Genomic DNA, 12,220 nt, shown 5'->3' on the forward strand with positions numbered 1-12,220 from the left:
CATTTGCCATAGAACACCAGAATTGGCATGTCCGCCACTGGCGCCCCGTGCTTTTCACAGATGAGAGCAGGTTCACCATGAGCACCTGTGATAGACGTGAAAGGGTCTGGAGAAGCCAAGGAGAACGCTATGCTGCCTGCAACATCGTTCAGCATGACCGATTCGGTGGTGGGTCAGTGATGATCTGGGGAGGCATATCCATGGAGGGACGCACAGACCTCTACAGGCTAGAGAACGACAGTCTTACTGCCATTAGGTATCGGGATGAAATCCTTGAACCCATGGTCAGACCCTACGCTGGTGCTGTAGGTCCTGGGTTCCTCCTGATGCACGACAATGCCCGGCCTCATGTGGCAAGTGTGTGCAGGCAGTATCTGGAGGATGAAGGAATTGATACAATCGAATGGCCCTCACGATCACCTGACCTAAACCCGATAGAACACCTCTGGGACATAATGTTTCGGTCCATCAGAAGTCGTCATGTTGCTCCTCAGACTTTACAGGAGCTCACTGATGCCCTTAGACAGATCTGGGAGGACATCCCACAAGACACCATCCGTCGTCTCATTAGGAGCATGCCGCGACATTGTCAAGCATGCATACAAGCACGTGGGGGGCCACACAAGATATTGAGAAGCATTTTGAGTTGCAGAAATTGAATTTTGGCAAAATGGACTAACCTGCCACATCATTTTTTCACTTTGATTTTTGGGGTGTCTATATATTGAGCCTTCTGTAGGCTGAAAACTTTTATTTCCATCAAAAGATGTGCCATCCTTTTGTTCCTAAGACATTAAACTGTCCATATCAGTATAGATATCCAACATATTTCTTTTTCACATTGAAATCTGATGTGTTTTCAAAGTGTTCCTTTAATTTTTTTGAGCAGTGTATAATATCTAATGAATGTTAGAAATCTCCCCCTCTTTGAAGGAGGTGTGGTTTAAATACAGTTGTTGAAAGTTTTGCAGTTGAAACCTCTGGTTACACGGGGATGACAGGGGGGATGATATTAAACCCGGCATCGGTTTTGCGCGCGCGGGCGCCGAAATGTCAGGGACAATACGCTTTTGCTTTTAGATTACTTCCGGCCTCCAGGACCACCGTCCCTATCGCCCCCCATCGGTCATGTCATGTCACTTCTGGCTAAAATGAGGAGCTGCTGTGTCCAGGTAGGAACAAAAGTCACTGACGGTAGTCTACGCATCAAGTCCTTGTAGGCAGTAGCTTCCAAAGAGTCTACTGCCTGCAAGGGCCAGCTGCAGTTGTGCCAGACACAAATGCTTCTGATTCATTACTTTGAGAGAGTCTGGCACAGCTGTAGCAGGCCCTTGTAGGCAGTAGACTATTTAGTGTTGACTGCCTTCCAGGGCCTGCTGTGCATTACTACAGCAAGGTAGACTACTGACTGCATTAAACCAACAACCACAGGAGCACTGCTGAGCTGTGTTACTGTGACGCTCTGCTCGTTTGCTGTTGGGGAGGGGAGTGACTCAAAGACTTTGAGGACAGTTCCCTGAAATGTATTTATCTGTGTGACCATGAGCCAGAGAGGCACTGCCCTGAGTGACTACCCCGTCTCAGACAACACAAAGTGTTGCGTAGAGCATTGCATGCTCTATGTGACCAGGGTAGCTCAGCTGATCTCCTCAGCGGGGCTATTAGCTACAGTGGCCTGACTGCGGTAGACGACCTGTTGGATGCCCAGTTGGCTCACGTAGCCGTCGTGTTAGTAAAATGTTTTGCAATAAAGGTTATTTTGGTGAAGTATGTTTGATGTTGTTCCACACATTTAACAGATGTCTAAAGACTACTGGTTCAGATCTACAGGACCAGAGGAGTCCACACCGAGGACAGGCTGAAGCAAACATAGGGACTGAATCAAGTAACGTTAGGACAACATTCAAGATCAAGAGCAAATGACAGTGAATGCAACATTTCATGAATTGAATTCGTCTTGGTTTAAAGTCGAATCAGGGGGCAGGGGGCGGTGTCTCAGAAATGACCATTATGGTCCATAGTTACAGTGACATTTTGTGTGAATTTGAGTAAAAATTAAAATTTCCCCAAACTTAGAGCAATGTATCCTTATGTTGCTAGATGCCATGTGTGAAATTGTCCCTGCAGATGAGAGGCCAAACATCTTCAACTTAACCCATCTACATGATGGATGACTGTTGTGGCGAGTTAAAACCGCCTGAACAATTTGAATGTTTGGAGCTAACTTCATTAACGATATGAGAAGTGTATTGGTGCAGTGTGTCTTCACTGCAGGAGTCTCTGGCTCTGGCTCTTCTCACCCTGGCTGTCTTCCTTTCTCTCCTCCCAGGCGACAGTGGCAGCACAGCTGGTATTGCCTGCTGCTTCTGGGGTCTCCTCTACCGCACCCAGGGGGTGCCGCACCAAGTTTCTTTTGCCAACCTGGAGAACAGGGAGCGACTGGAGAGCAGCGCTGAGAAACTCTACACCCTGTCACACTGAAAAACAGCAGAGTGGTAACAAATTAAAGGAAACACAAGAAGGCTTCATAATTAAAAAATATGTCACCCGCCTGTGTGTAGATTTGGCTGAGCCAATAAAAAGGATTCAACGGTAGATGGGCAAACTTTGAAGTTGTATGTATCTGTATATGTCACACAGCGCTCTCTTGTGGTTAAAATAGAATACTGCATTCTCAGCAACTCTTCAGAAAACAGTTAAAGAGAAAGAAGTTGCTGATCACAAGTTGAGGATGTGTTTATTTGGAAAATTAAATGTTAATCATTTGTATTTTAATGGGGATTCTGACTTGAGCCCCAAACTAAAATGAGTGTGATCCCCCGGCTCTAAGCTCTTTCCATTTGCTCCATGGTTACACTGTCGTTTTGTTTTTGGAAAATCGGACCAAAAATTGAATTTGCCCCAAACGTACAGAAAATTATCCTTGTGTCTTGAAGATGCTGCGTTTTTTAAATTTGAGAGAACCTTGCGGCGAAGAGGGCAGCGGTGGAGGGAGAGAAGAAAAGCATTTTTGAGGTTTTATTAATTTATTTCCATCCATGTTTACATTTTGTCTGCATTTTGCTCTGAAACATGACACCGACTGCACTGTATGATGTCTAAACGTTTTACATGGACAAAGAGTATGACACGGTTCAATGTTTCATAGAAAAACATTGAAAACGTGGTTCAAAATGAAAAAAGAGGTATTCAGTTAAGACCATTTGTAATAAACGCTATATTTTGAGTCTTGCTTTTCACTTTTGCAATCCTATGAATGTAACTTTTCATTCAATTTAATAGGTCAACACAGCTTTTGAATCTGTTGTGTACATTTAAAAAACGATTTCACTTGTTATGTTGTACACAAAACGCTGAAAGTGTATCTTTGTTTGAATGAATTAAACATTTTGCTACAATGTTCATTGTTGAACGTTTCGTCCCTTGCCTGTCACTTCTGGCTGAAATGAGGATCTGCTGTGACCAGGTAGGAACCATAGTCACTGACGGTGTTCCCGACGGAATCTTACACGGATGCACGTTCCATACGTCCCCAAATTGTAAACAGACAAACATGTTGAGCAGTGTTGCCACTTTAGCGACTTTTTCGCTAAATCTGGCGACTTTTTTTGAGACAAAAGCGACTAGCGTGTTATTGGAGACTTTTGGAGACTTCTGGTGTTTTGGAGACTCTGACGTATCGTTCCGCGGTTACTGTCCACCTTCTCTCCTCCAGCGTCCATTATAATGACATCCAACACGCCAATTGTGCAAATTAGGTGAGTGTGTCATATGGCGACTTTTAGGACAGCTTATAGCGACTTTCCTTACTGAGGAGTTTGCAGCAGTGGGCTTGTGGATTTATTCAACAGGAGAAAGGCGTGCAGTCCTTTGGTTGGACTTTTGAACAGTAAGCGTACAGAGGTATAATGTAGTCGCTGACCTCATGATTACATCAAGTGATGATCCCACGGTTTATTTTACTACACTCAAGTATTTTCAGTCTGTGTCTTTTGGGAGGACTTGACCTTTAACCATAGTCCCTGGGCATATCTCCCAAATCTCCACCTGGAGTTGTTTAAATCCTTTAATACAACCAAATGTGTCAACTGCATGTCAATAGTCCATCCATGCTTGAACCTCTTGAACCTGGATGCCTCCAGCTGAGTGTCCTCCAGTAAGGTCAGGGAGACAAACTAGATCGCCTCACAGCACCTTCCTTCCTGATCCTCCACATACATTGATTTAATCATTACAATACATGCAAGATGAATGAGTTAAGAAGCAGATATGAGATGGGGAGATGGGTTGTGTGTATAAATGTGTGAGATCACAGATAACTAGTGAGCTACAAACTAGAATTGCATTGGCATTTTGTGATTTGAAATACTTGTTTTATGTTTAAAAAACACATTTCAGCCTGTGCATTAAATTCATATTGGTTTAAAGTCGATTCCTGCTTTCGCCAGTCGGGGGCGTTGTCGCCATTTCAGACCACGAAATCAGCAGGTGAAACAAGCGAACGAGAGAACCCCATGTGATTGTTGTCTTGTTATTTCCCTGTTATCAGGTCGGTGCTGTGCTTATAAGCACCTTCTGCCTTCTCCTTCATCTTCAGCAAGACGGCTGGTGTGGCGCTGCTGAGGTCTCTGCTCCTTGGGGTGTGCGCTGCATGCCCTGCGGGGGGCAGATGTTGTTAACATCGAAGGTTATTTATGCTTTTCAAAAAAACACTTTTTTATTATTATATATGTTACCTGTTATTTGTTTTTTACATTTGAGTCCACACATGTTATGCTTTGTGGCGCAAAAGATTCATCTCAGTGGTCAGTTTTTGAACACCACAATGTATTGAATAAATTCAAATACTGGGAATAAACACTTTTTGACTTTTTTGCTGATAAAGTTGCGAGTACAAATTGGATTCCCGTTTATTATTATATTTAAATGTTCACGTAAACTGGCTTTAAAATGGACGCATATAATGTAAAGTTGTGATTGAATAAATAATTTGTTAATTTGAAACAAGCGTGTGTATTCTCAAAAAATCACCACAAGATGGCTCCTTTTCCTGGTGTAAAGAGAGAGAGAGAGTACTGCTAATATTTTTTGATAAAGTAGAACTTCAAACTCTAAACTGAGGTCGAACGTCCTCCTTGGCTGAGTTGTGGCGCAGTGATCTTGGTTTCACTCCTGTTTATGGGAGGAGCCTAATGTAGAGAAGTCAGGATGTCTTGGTTTTAAGTCGAATCTTGGTTTTAAGTCGAATCCTGCTTTCGCCACTAGGGGGCAGTGTCTCCATGTGAGAGCAGGTAATCAACAGGTGAAACCAGCGAACGAGAGAAAGCCGTGTGGTTGTTGTGTCGCTACCAGGTCGGTGTTGTGTTTACAGTTCATATATGTGCTTGATGTGCTACAAGATGTTACTGCACTCTACAAACAACAGGCAGGAAGTCAGGTGTTTATGTTCCTGCTGAAAGGTCACAGCCGTTTAGCCTTCGTGGCGACGCACCGGTATTGAGCCATTACGGTGTGTGCGTGTTAAATCCATGCTACGGGGGGTACAGAAGTGTGTGTATGTGTGTATGTGTGCCTGTGTACGTGTGCATGTGTGTGCGTGTATGCGTGTGCTGTTTTAAATGTTTGCTGTACTTCTCAAGCTGTGGTATTTGGATGCTGCGTTTGAAAATTTTAGAGCTCTAGCTCTTAAACTGACCAAGATACGGGCTTTTTAAAAACAAACGATTTGGTCCATGGTTACACTGTCGCTCTGGAAAACTGGACCAAATACTAAATTTTTACTTTAATCTTACTGCTAATTTATTTGAAATATGTTCAATAAGTAAATATATAAATGACTTTTTGAGATGTGAACACGTAGTTGAGATCCAAACAAGACATTACCATATATGCTAAGTCGATTGAATAACTGAAAATATCCTGTTAAAGTCATATATGAAGTAATTTAGGAAAATGGGACCAAACTTTTTTTTTTTTTTTTTTTTGTGATGTCAGCTCCAAATCAAAGAGACAAAAGAAAAATTGAGGCTTCTACGGTTGGGTGGGCAGTGGCTCATTGATAAGGCACGCGTCTGGGAACCAGGCACACGCTCCGGTGCTGGTTCGCCTCCAACCTCGGTCCCTCACTCTCCAGCTGGTAGCTGGAGAGTTGCCTGTTACCCTCCGGTCCAGAGCCAGTTACCTTCCTGTAACTGGGACTTGAACTCCCAACCTTGTGATCACCAACCATCAGCTTAACCCTCTGAGCTAAAGAAAAAAAAAATTTCACAAGCTTTTTCTGCCATCTATCTTTCTCAGTGAAACACTAAGTGAGTTTATTTAAAAGCACCTCCTCTTCCGCACCCTGCCTGCCTGTCTGTGTGTCAGTGCCTATGTGTTCCTATATGTTCTATCACAGTGCATCACTCGTTCTGGTGCCAGACACAAGAACTGTGCCTGCCACGCAGCCCGAGCGACACACTGTGTGTCCCTAAATCTACGTGACGTGTTCTACTATGACTATCAGTCTCTCGCTATGTGTCTGTCACTCTCTCTGACAGACTGACTGAGTGCAGTAGATTCCGTGCCTAGGTGGGCGCGGGGACCGGAAGGTAACTGGCTCTGGACCGGAGGGTAACAGGCAACTCTCCAGCTACCAGCTGGAGAGTGAGGGACCGAGGTTGGAGGCGAACCAGCACCGGAGCGTGTGCCTGGTTCCCAGACGCGTGCCTTATCAATGAGCCACCGCCCACCCAACCTTGGAAAGGTTCAATTTTTCTTTTGTCTCTTTGATTTGGTGCTGACATCACAAAAAAAAAAAAAAAAAAAAAAAAGTTTGGTCCCATTTTCCTAAATGACTTAAACAGGATATTTTTTAGTTATTCAATCGACTTAGCGTATAAGTCGATATGTGTTCACGTCTCAAAAAGTCATTTATATATTTACTTACTGAACATATTTCAAATAAATTAGCAGTAAGATTAAAGTAAAGTAGTTAGTCTAAGTGTAATATAATATATATAATAACAAATACTTTACCTTATTTTCAAACGCAGCTTCTACAGGACACGAGGATCATCTTCCGTAAGTTTGGGGAAAATTTAGTTTTTGGTCCAGTTTTCCAGAGCGACAGTGTAACCATGGACCAAATCATTTGTTTTTAAAAAGCCCGTATCTTGGTCAGTTAAAGAGCTAGAGCTCTAAAATTTTCAAACGCAGCATCCAAACACCACAGCTTGAGAAATACAGCAAACATTTAAAACAGCACACGCATACACACACACACACACACATGCACGCACAGACACACTTACACAGGCGCACATACACACGTATAAAAACATTCACACAACAGTCACTACTGCATACACACACACTACTGTACCCCTCCGTAGCATGGATTTAACAGGCACACACACACCGTAATGGCTCAACGGCTCTAACCTTTCAGCAGGAACGTAAACACCTGACTTCCTGCCTGTTGTTTGTAGAGTGCAGTAACATCTTGTAGCACATCAAGCACATATATGAACTATAAACACAACACCGACCTGGTAGCGACAAAACAACCACACGGCTTCTCTCGTTCGCTGGTTTCACCCGCTGATTACCTGCTCTCACATGGAGAGACCGCCCCCTAGTGGCGAAAGCGGGATTCGATTTAAAACCAAGACATCCTGACTGCTCTTACATTAGGCTCCTCCCATAAACAGGAGTGAAACCAAGATCACTGCGCCACAACTCAGCCAAGGAGGAGGTTCGACCTCAGCTTAGAGTTTGAAGTTCTACACCCAGTAACTCAGCTCAGCTGTGCTCTGGTGGCCTGCTGTTGTAGACACACAGCTGGTCGTTTTAGGCCGGAGAATCTAAAGAGTCTCAGAATAGTCTACTGCCTACAAGGACCTGAAGCAGCAGTTATGCCAGACTTTCACAAAGTCATGAATCAGAAGCATGAGCGTCTGGTTCAACTGGACAGACTCTGTGGAGTCTACTGGCTACAAGGGCTTGCTGTGCACTACTACAGTCCAGCTACTCAAGTCAGAATAAATACAAATTATTTACATTAAAGTTTCCGAATAAACACATCCTCAACTTGTGATCAGCAACTTGTTTCTCTTTATCTGTTTTCTGAAGAGCTGCTGAGTGCAGTATTCTATTTTAACCACAAGATGGCGACATATACACATCCAACTTCAAAGTTGACGTGGTTAAAATCGATATCATAATAACTATATATACATTGAAGAATCAAGATTGACAATATTGATTATTATTATTAAGAATAATTATTATTTCTTATCCACACATCATTCAACGTCAATGAAATCTGAATAGAGGGTCGATAGATTCTGTGCCAGAAGCACACACGGGCCTAAATCTGAACTATTCCCAGTGGTTTGGACTTCTTAGACTGGACTTGGAATCGAGTGATGAGTTGACCTGAAAAGACTTCACACAATGTTTGATAAATGCAAACACAACGTCCAGAAATCTGTTGGTGAAACAGTTAATACAACACACACACACGCACACATTACGTACACTGCTAGCCAACATAAGCACCGAGCTACCTAAGTGGGGAGAGTTCATTCGAACTTTAAACACGCAAACAAACTTTATAACTCTTCTTCTGACTCAAATGCAGTGGCATCATGTAGTGAACATGGCGCTGCGTGTTGTGAGCACATATCTGTACTTATAAGCACAATGCCGACCTGATAACAGGGAAATAACGAGACGACAACAATAACATACCGTTTCACTCCTTCGCTTATTTCACCTGCTGATCAAGGTCTCAAATGGCGACAGCGCCCCTACTGGTGAAATCAGATATCGCCTTTGAACCAACACGAACTCAATTCAATAAACAGGCTGAATTATTCAACGGTTCAATGTTTCATAGAAAAACATTGAAAACGTGGTTCAAAATGAAAAAAGAGGTATTCAGTTAAGACCTTTTGTAATAAACGCTATATTTTGAGTCTTGCTTTTCATTTTGCAATCCTATGAATGTAACTTTTCATTCAATTTAATAGGTCAACAGAGCTTTTGAATCTGTTGTGTACATTTAAAAAACGATTTCACTTGTTATGTTGTACACAAAACGCTGAAAGAGTGTGTCTTTGTTTGAATGAATTAAACATTTTGCTACAATGTTCATTGTTGAACGTTTCGTCCCTTGCCTGTCACTTCTGGCTGAAATGAGGATCTGCTGTGACCAGGTAGGAACCATAGTCACTGACGGTGTTCCCGACGGAATTTTACACAGATGCACGTTCCATTCGTCCCCAAATTGTAAACAGACAAACATGTTGAGCAGTGTTGCCACTTTAGCGACTTTTTCGCTAAATCTGGCGACTTTTTTTGAGACAAAAGCGACTAGCGTGTTATTGGAGACTTTTGGAGACTTCTGGTGTTTTGGAGACTCTGACGTATCGTTCCGCGGTTACTGTCCACCTTCTCTCCTCCAGCGTCCATTATAATGACATCCAACACGCCAATTGTGCAAATTAGGTGAGTGTGTCATATGGCGACTTTTAGGACAGCTTATAGCGACTTTCCTTACTGAGGAGTTTGCATCAGTGGGCTTGTGGATTTATTCAACAGGAGAAAGGCGTGCAGTCCTTTGGTTGGACTTTTGAACAGTAAGCGTACAGAGGTATAATGTAGTCGCTGACCTCATGATTACATCAAGTGATGATCCCACGGTTTACATTACTACACTCAAGTATTTTCAGTCTGTGTCTTTTGGGAGGACTTGACCTTTAACCATAGTCCCTGGGCATATCTCCCAAATCTCCACCTGGAGTTGTTTAAATCCTTTAATACAACCACATGTGTCTACTGCATGTCAATAGTCCATCCATGCTTGAACCTCTTGAGCCTGGATGCCTCCAGCTGAGTGTCCTCCAGTAAGGTCAGGGAGACAAACTAGATCGCCTCACAGCACCTTCCTTCCTGATCCTCCACATACATTGATTTAATCATTACAATACATGCAAGATGAATGAGTCAAGAAGCAGATATGAGATGGGGAGATGGGTTGTGTGTATAAATGTGTGAGATCACAGATAACTAGTGAGCTACAAACTAGAATTGCATTGGCATTTTGTGATTTGAAATACTTGCTTTATGTTTAAAAAACACATTTCAGCCTGTGCATTAAATTCATATTGGTTCAAAGTCGATTCCTGCTTTCGCCAGTCGGGGGCGTTGTCGCCATTTCAGACCAGGAAATCAGCAGGTGAAACAAGCGAACGAGAGAACCCCATGTGATTGTTGTCTTGTTATTTCCCTGTTATCAGGTCGGTGCTGTGCTTATAAGCACCTTCTGCCTTCTCCTTCATCTTCAGCAAGACGGCTGGTGTGGCGCTGCTGAGGTCTCTGCTCCTTGGGGTGTGCGCTGCATGCCCTGCGGGGGGCAGATGTTGTTAACATCAAAGGTTATTTATGCTTTTCAAAAAAGCATTTTTTTATTATTATATATGTTACCTGTTATTTGTTTTTTACATTTGAGTCCACACATGTTATGCTTTGTGGCGCAAAAGATTCATCTCAGTGGTCAGTTTTTGAACACCACAATGTATTGAATAAATTCAAATACTGTGAATAAACACTTTTTGACTTTTTTGCTGATAAAGTTGCGAGTACACATTGGATTCTCGTTTATTATTATATTAAAATGTTCACGTAAACTGGCTTTAAAATGGACGCATATAATGTAAAGTTGTGATTGAATAAATCATTTGTTAATTTGAAACAAGCGTGTGTATTCTCACAAATCACCACAAGATGGCTCCTTTTCCTGGTGTAGAGAGAGAGAGAGTACTGCTAATATTTTTTGATAAAGTAGAACTTCAAACTCTAAACTGAGGTCGAACGTCCTCCTTGGCTGAGTTGTGGCGCAGTGATCTTGGTTTCACTCCTGTTTATGGGAGGAGCCTAATGTAGAGAAGTCAGGATGTCTTGGTTTTAAGTCGAATCTTGGTTTTAAGTCGAATCCTGCTTTCGCCACTAGGGGGCAGTGTCTCCATGTGAGAGCAGGTAATCAACAGGTGAAACCAGCGAACGAGAGAAAGCCGTCTGGTTGTTGTGTCGCTACCAGGTCGGTGTTGTGTTTACAGTTCATATATGTGCTTGATGTGCTACAAGATGTTACTGCACTCTACAAACAACAGGCAGGAAGTCAGGTGTTTATGTTCCTGCTGAAAGGTCACAGCCGTTTAGCCTTCGTGGCGACGCACCGGTATTGAGCCATTACGGTGTGTGCGTGTTAAATCCATGCTACGGGGGGTACAGAAGTGTGTGTATGTGTGTATGTGTGCCTGTGTACGTGTGCATGTGTGTGCGTGTATGCGTGTGCTGTTTTAAATGTTTGCTGTACTTCTCAAGCTGTGGTATTTGGATGCTGCGTTTGAAAATTTTAGAGCTCTAGCTCTTAAACTGACCAAGATACGGGCTTTTTAAAAACAAACGATTTGGTCCATGGTTACACTGTCGCTCTGGAAAACTGGACCAAATACTAAATTTTTACTTTAATCTTACTGCTAATTTATTTGAAATATGTTCAATAAGTAAATATATAAATGACTTTTTGAGATGTGAACACGTAGTTGAGATCCAAACAAGACATTACCATATATGCTAAGTCGATTGAATAACTGAAAATATCCTGTTAAAGTCATATATGAAGTAATTTAGGAAAATGGGACCAAACTTTTTTTTTTTTTTTTTTTTGTGATGTCAGCTCCAAATCAAAGAGACAAAAGAAAAATTGAGGCTTCTACGGTTGGGTGGGCAGTGGCTCATTGATAAGGCACGCGTCTGGGAACCAGGCACACGCTCCGGTGCTGGTTCGCCTCCAACCTCGGTCCCTCACTCTCCAGCTGGTAGCTGGAGAGTTGCCTGTTACCCTCCGGTCCAGAGCCAGTTACCTTCCTGTAACTGGGACTTGAACTCCCAACCTTGTGATCACCAACCATCAGCTTAACCCTCTGAGCTAAAGAAAAAAAAAATTTCACAAGCTTTTTCTGCCATCTATCTTTCTCAGTGAAACACTAAGTGAGTTTATTTAAAAGCACCTCCTCTTCCGCACCCTGCCTGCCTGTCTGTGTGTCAGTGCCTATGTGTTCCTATATGTTCTATCACAGTGCATCACTCGTTCTGGTGCCAGACACAAGAACTGTGCCTGCCACGCAGCCCGAGCGACACACTGTGTGTCCCTAAATCTACGTGACGTGTT

This window comes from Genypterus blacodes, unplaced genomic scaffold, assembly GCF_046128005.1.
Source record: "Genypterus blacodes isolate CSIRO-AG114 ecotype Tasmania unplaced genomic scaffold, CSIRO-AGI_Gbla_v1 ptg000055l_1, whole genome shotgun sequence".
NCBI classification, from domain to species: domain Eukaryota; kingdom Metazoa; phylum Chordata; class Actinopteri; order Ophidiiformes; family Ophidiidae; genus Genypterus; species Genypterus blacodes.